Source organism: Oryctolagus cuniculus, chromosome 3, assembly GCF_051225735.1.
Source record: "Oryctolagus cuniculus isolate XC-2025 breed Fujian yellow rabbit chromosome 3, ASM5122573v1, whole genome shotgun sequence".
In the NCBI taxonomy this organism is placed as follows: domain Eukaryota; kingdom Metazoa; phylum Chordata; class Mammalia; order Lagomorpha; family Leporidae; genus Oryctolagus; species Oryctolagus cuniculus.
The window spans coordinates 11,231,477-11,246,363 of NC_142869.1; positions in this window are offsets into that span (position 1 = coordinate 11,231,477).

The following is a 14,887-nucleotide window of genomic DNA, read 5'->3' on the forward strand; positions in this document are numbered from 1 at the left end:
CTGGTACTGGTGCACTTGTTCAGAAATAACCAGGGCTCACTCCAGGTCTCCCATATGGGTGGCAGGGGCCCATACACTTGAGCCATCTTTTATTGCTTTCCCAGGAATGTGGTGTATCTTTTTTTTATTTATTTAGGTTTTCTTAAATTTCTATCTTCCATATTTTGTATTTTTTAGTTCAAACAAACTACACAGGGCTATATTATCCCCAGGCAAGAAATAAATATATTTCAGGTGTTGAAAAATCTTGTAAATTACAATGTAATTTATATTCAATAAGCATATGTAAGTACATCTATAGTATCCAAATCTCAAGTGTTCTCCCTTGTAACAGTGCCAGCCATTGGATTTAGGGCTTACCATAAATCTGGAATAATCTCATCTCAAAATCCTTAACTACCTATGTCGCTCCCCGTCTTCATGGAGGAACAACACTAAACCCTGCCTGGGCTTCATATCCGAGTCACGGCACCATTATGTCGCTCCCCGTCTTCGTGGAGGAACGACACAGGACCCTGCGCTGTTCTTTTGTCTGCTCAGCCCTCCCCGGGTTTGCTGCTGGTTCTTCCCGGGTTGGCTGCCGACCCTTCCACCTCCGTGGAAGGGCGGTTCCCCCTGGCCACTTTCCCCACTTCCGCAGGGGAGTAGCACACCGCCGGCCGGCTCTCTCGGGGGCTGCACAGGTGTTCCCTCAGATGTTCCCCTTAGATGTTCCTGGTGCATGTTCTCTCTCTCCTCCTTTATAGTCCTCCTCCGCCAATCCCAACTCGGCTGCCCACACGCCGAGCACGCTGCTCTCCTCCAATCAGGAGCAGGATCAGCTCCTGGAGGTCAGCACTCAAGTTGGCAAGAGGCAGCTTCGTAGAAGCTGTTTTCTCCTCTCCCAGTGCCATATTGTGGGAGAGCAGATGCACAGAATAAGTCCTAATTCCAGTAACTTAGTCTAGTCCGAGTTGCTCCCCACATACCTAGAAGAAGATCCTTATTCTAAATAAAGTCACATTTATGGTTTCCAGGGTTTAGGACTTGGACATTTCTTTTGGTGAAGTCACTATTCAACCCTTTAACCCCACCCTATTCCCATACACCTGTATTATGTTCCTGGGGCTGCCATAAAATGTTGCCACAAATTGGATGGCTTAAACCAACACAGGTGAGAACATAAATGTATTCTCTCACATTGTAAAGGTCACACATCCAAAATCAAGGTTGTTGACGTGGCTGCAATTCCTCCATAGGCTTTTTGTTCTGACACTGTCTGATGCCTGTTACTATTCCTTGGTTTCCTTGGCTTGTGGCCACATCACTCCAGTCTCTGTCTCCATCTTCATACCACCTCTCTATTGTGTGTATCTGAAATGCCCCTGTTCTCTTTCTCTTATAAATACATGTCTTTGGTTCTAGAGCCCACCAGATAGCCCAGGATGAACTTCTCATCTCAAGATCCTTAAATTAATTATATATGAAAAAAAGCCTTTCTCCACATTAGGTAATATTTATTTTATTTCCACAAAATAAAACATGAACATAAATCCTGTGGAGCAACTGTTCAACCCATTATACTGGCTTACCCATACCCATGGTAACCTTTGAAGCATGGATGGTCAAAATGGGATCAGAATCACTTCCTGGCCTTTTGGTTAAGATCAAGTGTAGCAAAATGGGATCAGAGCCCCTTTAATGCCTCACTCCCAGAAATGTTATTATTTGACCAATCTGGTTGCTCCTTAAAGACCCTCGCACATCTTCTCACAAGTCCATCTGTGTTTGACCTTAACTTGGAGCTCATAATGAAAACAACCTTTTCCAATGGGTATTGGTCAAAAACTACCAGAGGCAATTTTTTAACGTTATGTAAGATTTGAAACAAACAACAGATTAACAAAGAAGCTTAAACCTAGGGAATGAGATATCAACAGGTACTTTTGAAAATCTCAAACATATTCTTGGAAATCTAGAAGCTCATACACCTGCTTAGAGCTATTTGCACGTCTCAGTTGTGCCCAGTTGGGAAGTAACTGAGGAAGCTTTCAAATTTGGCTAACTCTGAGACTTTGTGCAAGCAGAAAGTGGAGGCCAGGCGGAGTCATATGCTTCTGGGCTGAGTATTGAAAGCATGCCCCAACATACACATAAAAAGCCTCAGCAAAGATTGAGGGGCTAAGTAGTTCCAGGCATCCTAGAAAATCTCCATCCAATCACTCACTGACCACTAAGTTAACTGAACAGACTTTTGGAATTCATAAGTCTGATACAGTGGTAGGATATAAAATCAATACAACAAAATCAATAGCCTTTGTATACATGGAAAATGTCATGGCTGAGAAAGAACTTTTAAGATAAATCCCACTCAAAAAGCTACAAAAAGAATTAAATACCTTGGAATAAATTTAACCAAGGATGTCAAAGATCTCTATGATGGAAATTACAAAATATTTTTTAAAAAGAATTAGAAGACATTTAAAAAATGGAAAAATCCTTTATGTTCATGGATTGGAAGAATCAACATCATCAATATGTCCAAACTACCTAAATTAATTATAGAGTCAAGGAGATCCCAATCAAAATACCAATGACTTTCTTCACAGATCTAGAAAAAATGAAGCTGAAATACATATGGAAACTCAAAAGACTCTGAATAGATAAAGCAACCTTATATACAACAGGGCAGTTATAATCAAAACAGCCTGATACTGGTACAAAAACAGACTTGTAGACCAATGGAACAGAATAGAAATACCAGAACTCAACTTGAGCATCTACAAACAACTTATCTTTGACAGAGGAGCTAAAAGTCAACCCATAGAGCAAGGACATCTTCAACAAATGGTGCTGGAAAAACTGGATCTCCACATGCAGAAGCATGAAGCAAGACTCCTGCCTTACACCTTAAAAAATATATTCAAAATGCTAATTTTTAAAATGTTCTTATTTCTTTACTTTAAGCTACAGAATAAGTTGAGAAATGCCAAACACTATAATACATGGCACATAAATAAGTAAATAAAATTCCAAGGTGATTCTATCTTTTGAATTATTGACTAGCCGTTAATCTCATCTGTATTTAGTACTAAATTCCAAGTGGAATAACATAAACACAACCATTCTTTTTTTTTTTTTTAATATTTACTTTGTTGGGGCCAGTGTTGTGGCGTAGCGGGTAAAGCCACCACCTACAACACCAGCATCCTATATGGGCTCCAGTTCAAGTCCTGGCTGCTCCACTTCCAGTCCAGCTCCATGCTATTGTGCCTGGGAAAGCAACAGAATGTAGCCCAGTGCTTGCGCCCCTGCACCCATGTGGGAGACCCATATGAAGCTCCTGGCTCTTGGCTTCAGTCTGGCCCAACCCTGGCTGTTGCGACCATTTGGCAAGTGAACCACGAGGTGGGAGATGTCTCTGTGTCCTTCCCTTTCTCAGAACTCTGCTTTTCAAATAAATAAAATGAATCCTTTTTTAAAGCGAGAGGACCCATACCCATGTGGGATGCCGACATCGCAGGCAGCAGCTCAACCCATTATGCCCCAGTTTCAGCCCTAACACAACCATTCTTTTTTCCAACAACTCGCTGGCCCTAGGCAATCTTCTCTGCAATGTAACTATGTCCCACAGTGAGGAAGTGAATGCCACTGTGAAATGACCCAGCAAAAGCTTCCAAATAAGATTTTAGACTGTATGATTACATGTAATTTCCGGTACCTTGGAAATAGCTTTGGGGTTTGAACTAAAATCTTGGAATTCAATGCCATTCTCAGCCTGCCATCAGAATTGTGTTTTTATCTGAAGTCACCGCCTGTTCAGGTTTTGTCCAAAACCGAGTAATCACTGTCAAGCTGTTTAAGCATCTGCACAAATTAAATCAAGATTCCAACATGGAATGATTTGCATACTAAAAGGAAATGTGACATTTGATTTAATCTAGATTTCAAAAGCAGCAATCTAGTGTAACATTTGTTCAAGGAAAAGATCTCTAGCTAAGCAAGAAATACCTAAAATTACAAGTCCTGGTTAGATGACCTGTCACATTTACTACGTAGGGTATAGTTTTTTTTAATAGTTTTTTTTTGTTGTTTAGTTGGTAAATTTTTGCATGGAATTAATGAATTTTCATTGACACACAATTTTTTATGCTTATATTTTTGTGAGGATTTGAGGAGGAGACATAAAAATAATTAAAATTCATTTCATATATATATTCAAGCTATTTGCTTTAGCTAAATTATATGAATTAGAAGAATTTTAATGTAGGTATATTAGTCTTGATTTACTAAATTTTAAAACTCAATATGATTATTTAATATGAATTAATTGCTCAGTTAAATAATTTGTGGATTTTCCAGACAAAAAGTCATCTATTGGAGTCTGTATTGCCAGTTTAGACCATCAATGTTCCAGTGATCAAATCTCCCAGTAAATAAAAACACATCACATCAATCTGTTCCTGTTTATTGAAATGTCTCACTTTGAAAGTGACTAAGCCATATCTACCTCGAATAATGTTTAGTGTTCTCTAGTTGCAGAGTATTTGGGATACTTGGTTGAATTTTAGAAGTGGCTAGCCAATTTTTAAATCTTAACATAATATATCACATCCCTGGAATACTGAAATATAGGATGCTGTCCCATTTTCTCTTGTTTCCTTTGACTGTTCCTGCTAGAAGGGCTTTTAGAAAGAAACTATCAGCAGAAGCCCAGGCTTCCTTGGCAAAGCAAAGCCTTGGGAATAATACCATTCACTACATTGGGTCGGGAAGCCTGTATTACATTCTTTTAAAACTCTGTTCCTTTACACAGTATTGGATTTTAGACGGCAGTTGAGCTCAGCATGGAACACTGAAATCAACATCACAGCAAGGCCATCCGATCCATCATGACTGTAACTGGTTGACAGCAGGACTGGGGTTTCTAGTCAATGTTCAGGTATAGCATGTAAATGCAATCACGTCGTATATAGTCTCTTGTTTCTGGTTTACTTCCATTGGTATAATGTGTTCAATGGAGCAATTTTATATTGAAAAATGTAAATATGGTGTAGTTAAGGCACATTCTGTTTCTTTAGAAATGCTTTCATTAAACCAGTGAACTTTTCACTGAACAAGTGAAAGAATGAAAGGACTGTGCGAGACAGAGCCATAAAGCCATTCCAGTTGAAGTGGTTCTCATTACCTACAGCTCAAGGTTTTTCCACGCCCTGGCTAAAGTTCAACCTTATTGAGGCTTCGTTCACTAATTCCATAAGCCTATTTTGTCTCAGGGGCAAATGGTCAATCTTAGCTGTCTTGATAGGTAATCAAAACAAATGTTTAGAACTGGGCCTCTTTAAAAACAAAAAGACAAAATTGAAATATCTCAGAAAACACAAGTATATGAAGTAACATCAGAGCCTTTTTTCAAAAATCTACTTAACCCTCACTTGTTGAATAGAGGGATGATTACCCTCCTGTAACAGATATTAAAACTAAGACTTGAATAGACTTAGTACTGCTTGACATCATAAGACAAGCCACTGTTACTTTAAAAAATAAATTTAAGTTCTTGATTTACTACCAGTTTGCAAATTGTTCTCCTATTTTGAAGAAATTATTGTGAGTGTGCTGTGATGGCTAGAGAACAAGCAAAATCCAGATTTGAGTCTTCATGTTGATTTGTGACTTTTAAGAAACTTCTCAATTGTGAAAAGTTCAATTAACCCAGAGCAAGGGGGGGTGGAGAGAATGAAGCCTTATGCTCCCATCATTCAATTTGAATAATTATCAATTATGGCCAATGTTGTTTCACCTGCGTCCCCAATGAAACACAAACTCTGCCCCCCTCAATTATTTTGAAGCAAACTCCAGATAGGTAATCTTTATTTAATCTCTTATTTTTCTCATCCATAGAATGGAGGATGTGATATCTGCTGCATGAAGTCTTCTATGGGTCAAAAGCTGGCTAGTAGTATCCTCAAGAAAATGGACACGTCCTTCTCTTCCCCTAATTGAACAAAAAACATCTATTTCAATTAGTCAATAAGATTAGGATGCACTTATCTTTTCTAACGGCTCTTACATTTATCATCCTCAGACAATTCTTTCACTTTTCCACAATTACATTATGTCTTAATTTGAAATGAGTGAATTCCTGTAACTGAACTAAGAAAAAATGGACAAGAGATGAAATGACCTATCAGTCTGTCCATCTCCTCAGCCATTATTTTGTATAACCTGATTTACATGTCTTCTTTATTGGCAAATCAATGCATTCTAGCATTTTACCAAAACAGGGATGGAGAGATTCATATAAGCACCAAAATGTGGGGAAAAAATCTAAAATTTAACAGAAGAAAAATGCAAAATTTATCTTTTGAAAATTTTAAATTTCTAAATATTTTTACCCTTTCAACAAAAAGAAATCTAGGTTTTAGGCATTCCTCTAAAATCTTTCTTTGTACATTTCTGTCCTCTCTTTTAGTTTCTGCTGACACCCTCAATGCTAAAACAGCTGTCTATTAGATTCTTCTATTAGAGTAGGCTGTTAGATAACCAAGAGCAGGCCGCCCAAGCTGTGACACCTGCACTCCAACAATTAAGTACAACCACAGTTTATCAGGACCCATAAAGATGAGGTGTGTGGTCAGACCTCCTCTGCCCAAGGAGGGCTCTGCCTTCAGAATCACCAGGCCAGATCCGATCAAACCATGTAGAGGCTTCCCCATTCTTTCCAGGAAACCCTCTCCCCATCCTACAGAAACCCCATCCCATGGTAGAATATCCCAGCTTTCAGTTAAGATACAGGTAATGAGACAGTCCCCATAGTTGATGGAGGCAGCCACTCCTATGCCCTCCACTGGGTTTTTTAGAGGATACTTTTCATTGCTCAGTAAATTTTCCTTCTTACTTGACTCAGGCTGGCTCTGAATTCTTTCTTTACCAAGTTCCAGAACTGAGGGAACATATTCTCTGCCAGAAATCTGAACACTTCCAAGGAAAGCTATTTTATAGCTCAGCTCCTGTAGAAGGGACCAGTTTACTCAGAGCAAACAGTTCAGAGGTATAATAAAAGACAAATTCTATTCTTATAAAATATTCCTATAAAAATAGTACATGTGTTATTGTAACTCCTTGGTTTTGAAAAGCAAATTTCTTACAAATCAATTTTTACTAGGAATATAATTATATTTCAATTAAATAATTAAGAGCCAATAATAGAGAAGTATGTTGGTTAATAACTCCCAAATGTTAGTCAGAAGTATTCACTTACCATTGACTCTGCTATTAGGATATTGTGGATAAGATGCCAGATGCCATTTTAAAACACTGGAATCTTAAAAAGCAAGAAATACAAGCTGAGTCAGCATTCTCACATACCAGAGACTCATCAGAGTAGGGTGCATTGAGACATCCCGAAATCATTATTTCATTTTCTCAGAATTTCTCAAACTGTTATCACAACATAGACTATTCATGGATTTCTCAATTTTAAAGGCATAGAGATCTTCAAGAGGTTTCTAGGCACATCTCTGAAGATTACTAAAAGATTAGAAAGAAAAGGCCCGCTAGAAAAGCTGAAAGAAGCACGTTTTTAACCACATCAAGAAAAAGCCGAGGAGGAATTCAGTAATAATCTCTAAGGATATGCATGGTTACACTAAGGGAATAAACTGCTTTACTGAAGGCTTGCAATATATTGTAGCACACCAAGGATATAAAATAGCTTGCTGGGGAAATCTTGTTTACAGCAAAAATTCACAAGTATAAGAACACATTAGAGGGGGTAAATAGATATCCACAAAATATCTCAAAAAAGGTCAATTTATTCAAATGATTCTTAGTAAGATAAATTCAGTAATAGTACCCCTGTGTTTCATGCCAGAACATCCACTGTTTTTTAATATTTTAAAAAAATGTAATTAATTTTAAGTGATTCAATGTGCTTTGTAGATACAATTCTATACACATACAAATCATCATATCCCTTCTTCTTTCCGCCCCCGCTCTCCCTCCCAGAACACTCAACGATTAACAGTTATCACAGATCCGCATCCCATTCACCACTCCCAGTTCCACCACCACCACCCCCAATTTGAGAACATGCATTTTGGAATGGGGAATGAGTGGTTAAGCACCAACTTCTGGATCAGTAGAGTTGACTGTAAGACCTCTCTCCCATTCAGTAATCTCCTTGCATTTGCACTCTCTCCCTGGAGGGCAGGGAAGCTTAAGATATGAAAAGCAGCTCTGCCGCTGAATTTTGGAAGTGCACATGGAGAAGGAAAGGGGGAGAGCAGTGTGCAAAGTGGGCCCTGAGGGTCACAAAACCCAGCTGCTGTGCTGCTCTGTCTCTGGCATCCTCACTGGGAAATGCAGATTCTTCCTCCCCAGTGCTGGTGACCAGCATTCAGCTGCTCTGGGAACAGCTGATGGACCCTGATTGCATGCTCCATTAGATTATTAGATAGGAGAACTGTGCTGTAGGCCACCCTTAATGAAATGAAAGTTAGAATCATGAAAATGGATGTCTAGTTGTGATTCCAATGGGACTAGTAAGGAAAGGGACATACTACATGGGAAGATTGCCTCACAGAAAGGCGAAGAGTGATGCTATTGCTGTTTTCAGTACATGCAGTGCAGATTGTTCTGGATTTTGTGCAGTCTTAGGTAGGTTGAAACTGGTGTTTTTCACTGTGTGTAGAGTACATGGTATCTGACAATCCAGATAACATGGGTGAGGATTTTCACTTCACTCATGGGATGGGTATGGTCTCTTAGCTTTAGGTGCTAGTTTTTCATCAACTATTTTAACTCCAAGAAAAGCTGAAGTTAAAGGCCAGATTATTAAAGAAAATAACCATTTAATGAATTTTCATTGAGTTTGGGTCCTGAGCATTCAGTTACTGCCAAGGTTTTGTATTTCTCTACTGTGATGGATGGTCTTGATGCAATGACTCTTTTCACCAGATTGAGGAATTGGGCTTGAAGGTGGAGGAGGACTTCATTAAACAATTAAACAAATTTCAATAAATGTTTTTAAAAGTACTAATTTAAGTAACCATTATCTATGACAGAAAACAGACCTTTTAAAAATATTAAAATAAGAGACTCAGTATTGGATTAAGATGGTGACATAGGGAGGGAACTTATTGCTCTAGTCTAGGAGAACATAGTTTTTAAAAGTGGAGAGAATGCAGTCTCTGGGAAGAGTTAGGGAGAAAACAGCAGAGGAAACTCCATGCAAAATAGAGGGACACTGTGGACCTACGGGGAGGGTACAGATACACATAATTCAGGACTCCAGCAGCTGAGAACCTCTGCACCAGCTTTGGAGAGTGAGGTGAGACCAGTGTGCAGAAGCTCAAGCCACTGGCAACAAAGCTGCAGGAACAGACTGGAAGCAATCCAGCTGAAGTCCTGTGGGGGATAGTGTACCTGCCAAACTAGAGGAGCTAAAAGGGGGGCAAGTTTCTCTCTCCTTAATCACCCTGCAACAGCATCCTGTAACAAGCTGATAGAGAATGGGCGCAATTTCAGACATACAAAATAGCTGCGTCTGTTCATGTCTACTCCCAGCAACCAGCCAAGCTGAGACTCCTGAGCCTGGCAGGGAGAGCTGACAGGGGGCTGGGTGTTCCTGACTGTGAAAGACTTGTGTACCGGGACTGTGAAAACACTGAGGCTGTGTGGGAGGGCTCAGGGTGTGGCTGGGACTTTGGGCAGTCACTGTGGAAGGCTCTGCACACTCAGGGCTCCCTGGTTCCCTGGTGAGGGGAATCTGCTTACACTGAGGACTGCACAGATACTTTGTGACAGCACAAACAAATATACCCACTGGAGATAAGCCCAGGCACCGATCTCCTTTGAGGAAATGAGGTGAGCTGAGTCTACACCAACAGAGCAGAACAAAGTTACCCTCTGATAAAAAGAGAGAGAGAGAGAGAGATAATTACAATGCCCAACCTGTTGTACCTTGGACACTCCCTTCACCCTGGACTACTGAACGGAGCTTCCTGGCCATACACACCACACACCTCTAAGTATTCACTGAAAAACTAGACACTCCACTAATCCACAGAGGATTGGTCCAAAGATAAAAGATGAAACAGAAAAAAAAAAAAAAAAAAAAAAAAAAAAAAGAAGAAGAAACCAACGAGTAGCACCACATATGCCAAATAATAAGCATACCAATTCAAGAAACAAGAATAAGAAAGACAACATAATGCCCTGAAAAGGATACAATGCTTCAATACAAGATTGGGAAAATGAGGAGATGCCAGATGAAGAGATGCCATTGAAGAAATGCCAGAAATGGAATCAAAAAATTGATCGTAGGATTACTTAGAAGTAATCAGAAGCAAATGCACAAACTAATGGAATATGATCTTAAAGAGAAATCAAAATGAAATCTTGGAAATGAAGAATTCTTCAATAGAATAAATTTTAAAATGCAGTGGAAAGTCTTAACAACAGAATCATTGAAGCAAAAGAAAGAATATCTGACTTAGAAGACAAACATGGAGAAATTATACAGTCAGACCAAAAACCAGAAGAAGAAATTAGAAAACTATCAAACACTGTTGGGAATCTACAAAACACTATCAAATGACCCAACATACGGCATGGAAAGAGTGAAAGGATTAGGAGGCCTTTTTAGTGAAATAATTATAGGAAACTTTCTTAATTTGGAGGAGAAAAGGGACATCCAAGTACCAGAAGCACATAGAATTCCTAATAGACAGGACCAGAAAAGATCTTCACCATGACACATTGTAGTAAAACTTTCCACAGTAAAACATAAACAAAAGATCCTAAAATGTGCATGAGAGAAATGCCAGATTACTTTCAGAGGATCTCCTATTAGACTTGTCGCTCCCCCTCTTCGTGGAGGAACGACACAGGACCCTGCGCTGTTCTTTCGTCTGCTCGGCCCTCCCCGGGTTTGCTGCTGGTTCTTCCCGGGTTGGCTGCAGTCCCTTCCACCTCCGTGGAAGGGCAGTTCCCCCTGGCCACTTTCCCCACTTCCGCAGGGGAGTGGCACACCGCCGGCCGGCTCTCTCAGGGGCTGCACAGGTGTTCCCCTTAGATGTTACTGGTGCATGTTCTCTCTCTCCTCCTTTATAGTCCTCTTCCACCAATCCCAACTCTGCTACCCACACACCGAGTACGCTGCTCTCCTCCAATCAGGAGCAGGTCCCACAGTTTATTGGTTGAACTGGAGGCAGCTGTGTAGAAGCTGTTTCCCTTCTCAGCGCCATATTGTAGGAAAGCAGATGCATAGAATAAGTCTTAATTCCAGTAACTTAGTCTAGTCCGAGTTGCTCCCAGTTGCTCCCCACAGATCCCCCTTTCTTTTTATTTTTGGCGTTGATACGCGCCTGTCTTCGGTGCCCCGCGGCACACACTCTGCTCTGCTTGCTAGAGTTGCCCACAGGTTCTTACAAGTCCTATCAATCAGGCAAACCAAATCCGGGTCCTCTCTTCGCCATGTTGTGAGGAGGTTTTTAGGCGCTGATGCGTGCCTGTGTTCGGTGCCCTGCAGCGCATGCTCTGCTCAGCCTGCAGGGGCTTACAAGCCCTAACAATCAGGCAAACCGAATCCAAGCCTTCTCATTGCCGTATTGTGGGGGAGACTTATTAGTGTTGGTTCGTGCCTGTCTTCGGTGACCTGCAGCTCATATTCTGGTCGAGCTGCCTGCTGGTGCTTACCGCCCTAATCAGGCAGACCGAATCCAAGCTCTCTCATTGCCATGTTATAGGGTGACTTATTGGTGTTAATAACGTGCCTGTTTTTGGTGACCTGCGGCGCATAAGCTGCTAGCCGCCCGCAGGTGCTCATCGCCTCACTTAATCAGGCAGACCGAATCCAAGCTTTCTCATTGCAGTGTTGTAGGGAGGCCTTTCTATTTCTCTATTTCTCTATCTCCGGGCATTCCTATTTCTCCCATTTTACTTCTATCTTCCAGCATTCCTATTTCTCTCATTTTACTTCTAAACTACTGTTTCTCTTATCCCTGCGGCTTCCCGGCGGCGCTCGCCCCGAGGCTGCTTCTCGGCACCTCGCCCCGCGGCAGCTTCACGGCTCTGCACGGCTTCCCAGCGCCTCGCCCCGCCGGCGGGTTCCCGGCTCTGCGCGCACGCTCCGCGGTCTCCACGCACTTCGCGCCCACACCACGGCCTTGCGCCAGCCCCGCGTTTCCTATCTGTTCACGCCCCGTGCTCTCTCTGCACGCGGCGGCTTCCGCGAATGTTTCCGCCACTACCGGCATTCAGTCCAAGTTCCCCGGACTAACCTGGCGAATCCTGGCGGCCCACGTCTCTGCCTCTGGTTCCAGATCTTCGCCTCTTGCTCCCCGGGGTGACTTGAAGAATTCCAAGATGGCTTGGCCTGCACTCGCGGCTTCATCCTCCCTAACATTTTTCTCTACCCGGTGTGTTTCCCTAAGTTTTCTTCCAACAATATTCCTCCCTCATTTCTCCTGGCCTCTCCCCACAGTCCGTATCCAAGTCTAAGTTTCTTATAGGTTTCACTTTCACTTTCAACCTGCAGTCCGTATCTGATTCTAAGTTTCTTCTTGCTTTCACTTTAAATCCTAACTTCTTTCCCACAGTCCGTATCCGAGTCCAAGCCTCCTCCAGGTTTCACTTTCGCTTTCAATCTCCTAGCTTCCCCGCCATAGTCCGCATCCGAGTCTATGAAAGCTTTCACTTTCGCTTTCAATCCTAACTTCTTTCCCACAGTCCATATCCAAGTCTATGCCTAGGCTTTCAATAGCTTCTTCCGGCACCTTTCTCGTCCGGCTTTTCCCTAGGCTGTTTGCTAGTCTCTCTCTCCGGTATTTTCCCATTTCTTTCCTCCTAAGTTTCCTATCCATCCTAGGTTTCCTATCCGAGTCACGGCACCATTATGTCGCTCCCCCTCTTCGTGGAGGAACGACACTAAACCCTGCCTAGGCTTCACATCCGAGTCACGGCACCATTATGTCGCTCCCCGTCTTCGTGGAGGAACGACACAGGACCCTGCGCTGTTCTTTCGTCTGCTCGGCCCTCCCCGGGTTTTCTGCTGGTTCTTCCCGGGTTGGCTGCAGTCCCTTCCACCTCCGTGGAGGGGCGGGCCCCCCCTTCCACATTCCCCACTTCCGCAGGGGAGTGGCACACCGCCGGCCGGCTCTCTCAGGGGCTGCACAGGTGTTCCCCTTAGATGTTACTGGTGCATGCCGTCTCTCTCCTCCTTTATAGTCCTCTTCCACCAATCCCAACTCTGCTACCCACACACCGAGTACGCTGCTCTCCTCCAATCAGGAGCAGGTCCCACAGTTTATTGGTTGAACTGGAGGCAGCTGTGTAGAAGCTGTTTCCCTTCTCAGCGCCATATTGTAGGTAAGCAGATGCATAGAATAAGTCTTAATTCCAGTAACTTAGTCTAGTCCGAGTTGCTCCCAGTTGCTCCCCACAAGACTCACAGCTGACTGCAGAGCAGCTAAGAGTTGAACTGGAGTTCCAATATGAGATGCCAGCATTGCAGATAGTGACTTAACCCACTGAATTATGACACTGACTTCTTAAAAAGATAAAAACAAATATTGGACAGTAGTAGTACAGCAGTAGAAGAATGTTCATAACTATGGTTTTTGTACTGTTCCAGAGAATGAAAAATTTTGTTTAGACACTAGTAGGGCAGTATTGCTGTGGTTTGAATGTGTCTCTCAAAAATCCATGTGTTGAAAACATAATCTTTGAATCCATACAGCAACGATATTTGGAGATGGAGCCTTTGGAAGATGACTGAAAATGGATGAGGTCATGTGGGTGGGGCCTCCATGATAGCCATGGTGTCTTCATAAGAAAAGGAACAGAGAACCAGGATAGTACACTTCTGGTCATGTGATGCCCTCCACAAACACAGCAACACAGGAAGAAGGTTCTCAGACACCAAGCAGGTGCCATCGCCTTGCTAGTGGCCTTCCAGGTCTCCAGAACCATGAGCCAAACAGAAACCTATTATCTCGTAAATTACCCAGTATTAGATATTATGCTACAGCAGGAACACAGACTGAGACAGATGGTATACAAAGAGGGAGGGAGTCACAGCCTATCCGCAGGGAGGCCTCGTTTATCACCCCTGTTGTTCAGAAATGCTTGTGCAAGGCAATAGATTCAGTCTTTCATCAGTTTCACTATTGCATTTAAATTCTCAGCAGATAATTCTCCCCACTACTGCCTCTTTCAGAGCAGACCATTTGCACCACCATCACCCTGGTCCACCGCTGCTTTGTTTATTTAGGATGTTAACATTTCAAGAAACAGATTAGGAATCTTCTCTACAGAAGGTGGGAACAAAATATGTTAATATGGGGGAATATTGAGAGTAAATTAAAGAGCAAGAAAAATAGCACAAATAGTGTTACCAGACAAAATAGTCAGGCTCTTGCTGCTCACTGCTGGCAGCCAATGCACCAGAGACGAGAGCTCTTAAGAGGAAAGGGTTTGTTTCCAAAAACTGAAAGTCATATCTGGATCCAAAATGTGCTCTTCCTCCCACAAGCCACCAATACAGGGTTTTAAATGGAAGGGTAGAAGAAAATGAGTTCAATCAATTGATAATTAAGCGGATTTTAGGCTTGTTCCCATGGTGGTTTCTGGTGGAGTTTTCTTGATAAAGGAGCTCAGTTGTTTGCAGCTGATGAGCCCATACTTTCTCCTCAGCTGGGCGGGAGGGCTGCCTTTCCAAGTCATCTCCTTTCAGTAGGCTCCCAGATTTTTATGCAAGCCTTATTATTCACTAGTCACAGGTAATTCACAATACCAGCAGCCGTGCCTTGTCAGCCAAAATGTGAAAAAGGAGGGGAAGATGTCTTCATGATGGCTACAATAGGGTGTAAAATATAAATATAAACATGTCAATTATAACTAAAAA